The sequence below is a fragment of the Bidens hawaiensis genome, unplaced genomic scaffold, assembly GCF_021521415.1.
Source record: "Bidens hawaiensis isolate Kalapana, Puna unplaced genomic scaffold, B.hawaiensis_p1.1 tig00014593_1, whole genome shotgun sequence".
Taxonomy (NCBI): domain Eukaryota; kingdom Viridiplantae; phylum Streptophyta; class Magnoliopsida; order Asterales; family Asteraceae; genus Bidens; species Bidens hawaiensis.
In genome coordinates, this window is record NW_027492272.1 from 52878 (window position 1) to 60377 (window position 7500).

Genomic DNA, 7500 nt, shown 5'->3' on the forward strand with positions numbered 1-7500 from the left:
CTAAAATATAAACCTAATCATCTTGATTCAATCATGAATAATAAATTAGATATCAAGCTTAAAAAGTTTGTGACAAACGTTCTCTTTGATGAGAAGGATGATACCATGATTGATTCCCATTACGGTACCTTAGTCTGATGGATGATTAAATAGAAATTGTCAATGGTGCTCGGGAGGAGTTTTCTACTCTTATGAATATGATCAATGATGATCCGTTATGAAAACTCGCTATTCTATAATAAAGGTGCATGAAGGGGAATCTTAATTGCCCCCTTAAAGTAATTAATATTTACAATTACAACCATCAATGCAAGTAATTGTCGGTGACTAGTTATGTCATATTGGTAAAGCTAGCCAAATGATCCGTAAGTCCATATTAAAAGGTTATTTCTAGCATATACATCTTTAAACGTTGTGTGTTTATTTTTAATCAAATGAATAAGACTTTATAGAGAAACACACTTGATCTCTTGTGAAGCATTATCTTTTTGGCTTATATATGTAGGTTAAAGTGCTATCAATTTTCGTAATTAACATCATAATATACATAACCGACATATTCAGAGATTTGGCAAGCAACCCACATAAAAACAACTCAAAATATGAACAATATCATGTAGAGTATTAGAGTTAATTATTTTAGAGGTTGTGATCTGATTTACATTAGATTAATTTTGTAATTATCGTTATTAGATCTTATAAGTTGTTAATCAATAATACATTATCTGGTACCAGCTTTTGTATTAATCAATAACATGTTAAGGTTATTTTTGTTTTGTTCTCTTCTGGCTTCTCACTAATATCGTAGTGTTTTGGTGTAATGCCTTTACTTTTTAACAAATAAAACAAAATAAATTGTGATTATACTAATGGAGATGCCATACATAATTTTAATCATAGGAAAAAAATCTTAGCAAACCGAAAGAATCAAATGATGGAATTGATTCTCTTTTACATGATTTATTTGTTTTATTGTCTTTGTAATCATAAAACTGTTTCAATGAGAATTTTCATCTTACTACTAGACAGAAATATAAAAATATATAAAAGAAATATAAAAAAAACTTTATATTTCAAAAACATAAATGGAACTATAAATATTCGATGAGGTGAAAATAAAATCCATTGAAAAACATTGACACATAATATTAAAAATGATTTAAAATACATTGAAAAAAAAATACCTTTTAAAGGGTGCAATATGTGTGTATAGTTAAAATATAAAGGGATACAAAAATAATAAGTGTGAGAAGGATTTGTAATCACATCAAAAAACTCTTTAAAAATGAATTTAAAAATGATAATAAAAATCATAACTCAAACATAAATTAAAAAAAAGCAAAAAAATTAAAAAAAAATCTAAAATGTTTCCGTCATCATTCCCGTTAAAAAAAATAAAAGAAAAATAAAAAAATTGACGAAAAGACACAATGGCGAGATCAAAGACACAATGATGAAAATGAACGAAAGACACAATTATAACTAAAAAAGACACAATAGATCGCAAAATATAACACAATGTTGAACAAAATATAGCAAAATGTTAAGTAATATAGCACAATACAAAGAAAAAAACACAATGTCAAGGAAAAAAGACACAATCAATGACGAAAAAAACACAAAACACAATGATAAACAAAACATAATGATATTTTTCACTCACCATGTGTCTTTTTTTTAGAGAACGAGAAAGCTGGTGGAAACATTTTGTGTTTTTACTTTTTTTTGTTTTTTTAATAAATTTTGAGTTATGATTTTTTTTACTAATTTTTTTTTTATTTTTTAAGGGTTTTTTTTGTGTGTGGCTATAAATCATTCTCATTCTTCACATTTTTGTTCCCCTTTATAAAATAACTTAATCCGTATATGTTGGACTTAATCGGGCTTGTTCATGTGTGAAAAGTGAAACAAACGTTTGGGTCGCCGGTACAAAAGAAATTTGTAGCTTGCTGGTTCGGATTATGTGGAATTTGAGTTTGTTTAAGTTTAGTTATTTAATTAATTATTTGGGTTATGCTTGTCTAATTTGGGTCATATAAATATGGTATTTGTCATATAATTTAATTTTCCTAGTTGATTAGGCCACCGTAGTGGGTCGCTATGAATGTGCAAAAAGCCTTCATAGCGCCGGGGACACCGCCCCCGAAACGCTATGGGGCGTTTTGAGCTTCAAAATTTATCCCATCACTTTCTACAAAATGTCTAAAATTTTGTTGGTGGGGCTATTATTCATGAGAACCAATGAAATTAAATGAGGAGACGCTTCCCTCTTCATCCGAAATGTTTGGTAATAGAAGAGGGTAAAGTGTTAATTAAAATAGGTGTCATGATCATGGTTATTTTTACGTCAATATAAATTTTAATGATTAAAATAGGTGTCAATGTGTAAGTTTTAATTTACTTAATTGTTGATAGAGAAGACAAATAACATGACTTTAATGGGTATACATGAAACTGGAAGCATCCGGGACAGGTATACCCGAAGCTTGGCCTGATTACTCGAGAAAACATATCTGTTTACCCGAACTATATAACTATATACTAAATTATAAACCTGAAAATTTTTAATTATTAGTTTTATATTTTCTTAGCGAGTAATACTTCATTTTTGTATGTCCACTATACAGAGAGAAAAAAGCTTGTGTTTAAGATATGTATTTAAAAAATAAATTTTATATTTTTTATGTTATCAAGTTTATAAATAAAGTTATATAAAAACTAAGGTAATATTATTTATTTGTGATAACGTTTAAATATACGTAACGAGTCATATTTTAAATTGTAAAAGCTCTTTTATAAATAAAAATATATAGTTATAAACGATAATTATAATGGTAAGAAAATATACTTAGAAATTCTAAAGGGATTTCTTTTAACAAACTAGCATGTGTACCCAACACCTCATGGGCGACGGGTAATGGCCGGGTATGAGTATAGGATTAGCAATACCCAGCCCAAGCCCGATCCATTGTCTTCCCTAATCTATGAAGGTCCCGTTTAAGGTTTTTTTTTTTTGCTTTTGTTTTATTTGAAGGCTCTTGTAAATTCTTTTCCCTTGGCAATTAGAGGGATTAGTGTGGAGTTGGTTTACTATTGTTTTGTTTGAGGGAGCACATGATTGTTTTTGGTGGCTTCTTTTGAAGCACTGTTTTTGCATTCACATGTTTCTTGTTTTATAATTTTTCAGCTTCTAGTTGCTGTTTCATTGAAAATTGTTGTTCAAAACAAATTTATCTAATAGGTGAATAGAAGTATACTCTAGATCGGAATATGAGAATCGAAATATGAGAAGTACTTCTTAATCATTGTTACTAATTTAAAGCCCCTAATTCTTTTTTATACAAAGAAATACACTTACATAATCTTTATTACGGTTTTGGGTCATATACATGTATATATTTTTTACGTCAAACTTAATCCTAAGTAATCACATATATTTAAACATTACATGATTTAAACCATCAAACTCTCTAAAATAAAAAAGACATCTTAGTGGGACTCCAATACCATGAACTATTTCCATTTACTTTTATTAAATTTTTTTTTCTCTTTTCCTTTTAACAAATGAGTAGTTCTTCATAGAAAACTAATAGTTTAAGAAGAACTAAATGTAAATTTAATAAATGTGTACATTTAAATAAGTAACTCTTCATAGAAAACTAATAGTTTAAGAACTATATGCAAATTTAATAATTGCATATATTTAAATAAGTGATTGTTGTTTAATAACCGTTTATTTTTAACTGAATAATGTTTATAGTATTGACACATAAAAGTTGAAATAATTTCATCACTTTGCTCAACATATATCGATTGGTGTATGAGTGATGAGTCCTTGCTTTATGTCGTAGTTTATCTCAACCATAACAATGTAGACTGACCTAAAAAAAGCCAAAGTCTCAAACTAAACTTTTAGTAGCCAAAGACTACTTTTGGTTTTATCAAAACAAAGAATAAAAGTTTAATAATCTCTCATAGATCATTAAAGAATTAAAAATATTAATTACGATGCTACGCTTTAAGACTAACAGTTGTAGAGCAAGGAGAGAGCCATCCTCCTACAGTAGGTGGGCGCCAAACACCACCATCTTCAACCCGGCCGCCACCTCCTAACTCGCCAAAGCATTGGCGTCCCTCAAGAGGAGGAAGTGTTGGTCAATCATTTCTTAACGAATAAAATTGATTTTCATACTTTTATATATAAAAGTAAATGTTAAATAGTTGAGGTGCTTGTTAGTTAAAGCTCATCCACAATACAAGTTGATATATTATTGTTAATTAATATCTCACTCTATAAGTGACAATGATGTGGTTTTTGACTAGTTAAAGCTCATCCGTAAGTACCACAAAAGAGAAGATAGAATCATGGTAAAGATATTCTCAATGTTTGAAAAGTCTAAATGTTGATATTATCGATATCTAAAGTCAAGATTTGAATATTTAGATTTTAGACATGCATTTAGACTCCATCATTGATAAGCCATGTTGGGTGTGCGTCAACTATATCCAACAAATTTATATACTAAAATCATGACGCTAGAAGCGACTATCAAATCACTGATTTGTCAAATAGATACATGGAACTCGCATATAAGGTATATATGTGTGAACCCTTGGGTGGGCAAAAGTAAAATTGCACTAATTTTGACGATATTTTATTAATCTCGTGAAAATAACGTTAAAAGTGATGGAAGGTTAATCAGGCATCATGTGGTGGCGTTGATAGCCGAAAGACCCTATGCACCAATCAGCCAACGTCCTGATGATTGAGTGCTATGTGCCTTATGTCCAAGGCTTGATACAAAACTAGTATAGAGCCGGGGGTCTCACCGGAAGCAGCCTCTCTATCCCCATGGGATAGAGGTAAGGCTGTCTACATCTTATCCTCCTCAGACCCTACCATAGCTTTGCTATTAGTGGGATATACTGAGTACGATGATGATGATGCATGGAACTCGCGTGTAAAAGCTAATTATAATTCCCATTGACATCAATGTGACTTTACCCTCATGTGATCCAATATATCATGGGTAACTTCTTTGCGAATTTTAGATTATGAAATTTATGTGATTACTATTGAATTAAAAATTCATCCCTCTCCATATGAACTTAGTTCATGAAAAAAAAAAATTTCAACGACAAAGATTTATAAATTCGTGGAGCCGTTTAGAAAAGGCTAACTAATCAATCAAAAAACAAAATTACATGAAAAATAAGAGGCTTTTTTGATTCACTTGGTCCAACTTAGGTTTTTATCCACGTGGTCCAACTTGTTTGTGCCTTTTTGTGTTTTGGACAAAAATCTGCTAAGGATCAAGTATCCAAATTTGTTAAGTGAGGTAAGGTGCTAACTCGGTAACAACTAAGGTATGAATGAAATCTTGTTGAACTCAGTGAGGTGATTACGAGGGAAAAAGCCCTTAACCAAGATAGTATTACTTCGGTCAAAACTTATCAATGTAATCTTTGATAAAATGACTTCGGTCAAGGATTAATAAGATAATCTTTGGTCGAATCACTTCAGTCAAGGATCAACAAGGTAACCTTTGGTCGATGAGTATGTGATTATCGTGATCTCTGGCACAAAAAACCCCCGGACGGTGAAAACTATCACCGTCGTTTATATTAAATAAAAAGAGTGCTACAATTGTTGTGGAGTAAATGATCGAGATTACAAAGTAAGCTAGTGAATAGAGAGAGTGCTTGTTTTCTGCTCTTAGTGTGTGTGATTATACATGTGTTCCCTATATGATCATATCTCTATTAAATAAGATAATATCGCTAACAATATTTCCTAACTATCCGGAAGTCTTCCACCAGCCGCTCCACGACCTTTGACCACATGCCAATAGCCGTCCAGTAGCGAGATAAGCGGAAGAACTAGTCTTGTAGCCGTTGTTGATATTTAAACATCCATCTTCACATGAGTTCATCCACTAACAGCCATATCGAATTAGGATCCTGAATCCATGCTCCAGCTGTAGAGTGCTCTGTGAGGATAATTGATGCAAGTACGTCTTAAAATTGCCACACCTGTCTAACACATCACCATACTAAATGCAATCATTAGTAAACAAGTAATACCGAGAATCGTCGATCCTTCATATCCTGATACATATTTCAAGAATAAACTATCCATGAGATATTCAAGGATAAAGGATCCTCAGTATAAAAATCATGGCCTAACAATTGCCCCCAAAATGGCGGGTGATTGTGCGAAACAGCTGTTATTTTGAATTTCAAATCCCTACAAAAAAGAAGGTGATTAGACGTGTGTCAGGCGGTTTAATATCTACAAACCATAATTACACGCCGCCTATATATGCGATAGTTATAATCCTCTTATAATCATAGATCCAGGCGTCTTTCAGGTATCCTTTTTTTTTCTCTGTTTATTTTCTTTTAACATGCCGACCACTCCTGTACCTTCTTCGTCTTCTTCTTTCAATCATATCGACCCGGATGATCTTTATCCACAAGGTATGCTCCAAGCCCCCTCATCCGAAATCTGTAAATTTACAGACCCGGAAATTGACGAAATCCGATCACACTTCCCAGCCGATATAATTTTCCGACCCTTTGATTCTACAGCCCATAGCGATATTATCTCGAAAAACTGGGTTTGCTTCCTGGCCCATTCGTTTCTGATAGGTTACAAGTATCCTTTTCTCGATTTCACAAAGGTTCTTCACCCTTACGGGAATCAGTTATATACAGACCATGTCAATGTTATGGAGAACCCTTCATACCATAGAGAGGGTAACCGAAGAGGAAGGAGTCGAGTTCGGCATAGCAGAACTAGCATATCTGTACAATCTTGTTACCCATGGTTCCAAACGCTTCGTCTTCAAATCGAAACCTCACCAGGAAATTCCCATTTTCAAAGTCACCCTTAACGGTACCCTCTGGAAAAACCAATTTTTCTTTGTAAGGCGAGATTCCATTCCAGGTGGAACTAACCTTCCCAAAAAGTGGATACCAAAGGGTAGGATCCGGGATCCTTAGTTTCTTGATCTTCAGAAAGAACATAGAAAATCTGCTGCAAATAATTCGTAATACTAACTGGGATCAAACCCATTAAGCTGGGGACAAGCCCAATAAATATACTGGGGACAAGCCCGTGCAACTGGGGACAAGCCCGTGTAATCTGGGGACAAGCCTGTGCAACTGGGGACAAGCCCAAAACTGGGGACAAGCCCAAATACGGATGTTAACTGGGGACTCGCCCAAACCGGGATTTAGCCCAAACGTGAGATAACGTGAAAACGTTATAAACCGGTGGTATGGTACGTCTACCATAAATCGTAGGATACTCCATATAGCCGGAGACAATGAAATTGTCAGCCACTAAGCGTGTACTGGTCCCGCTGCCCCGAACTATACATCGGATAGCGTGCGCAACTGGCGATCGTGAGAAAGGTGAAAACATTTAAACCGTAGGGGATATGACCATCGGGGGTCATATTCAAACGTGGGCTAGGCCAAGAGAAATAAGATAAT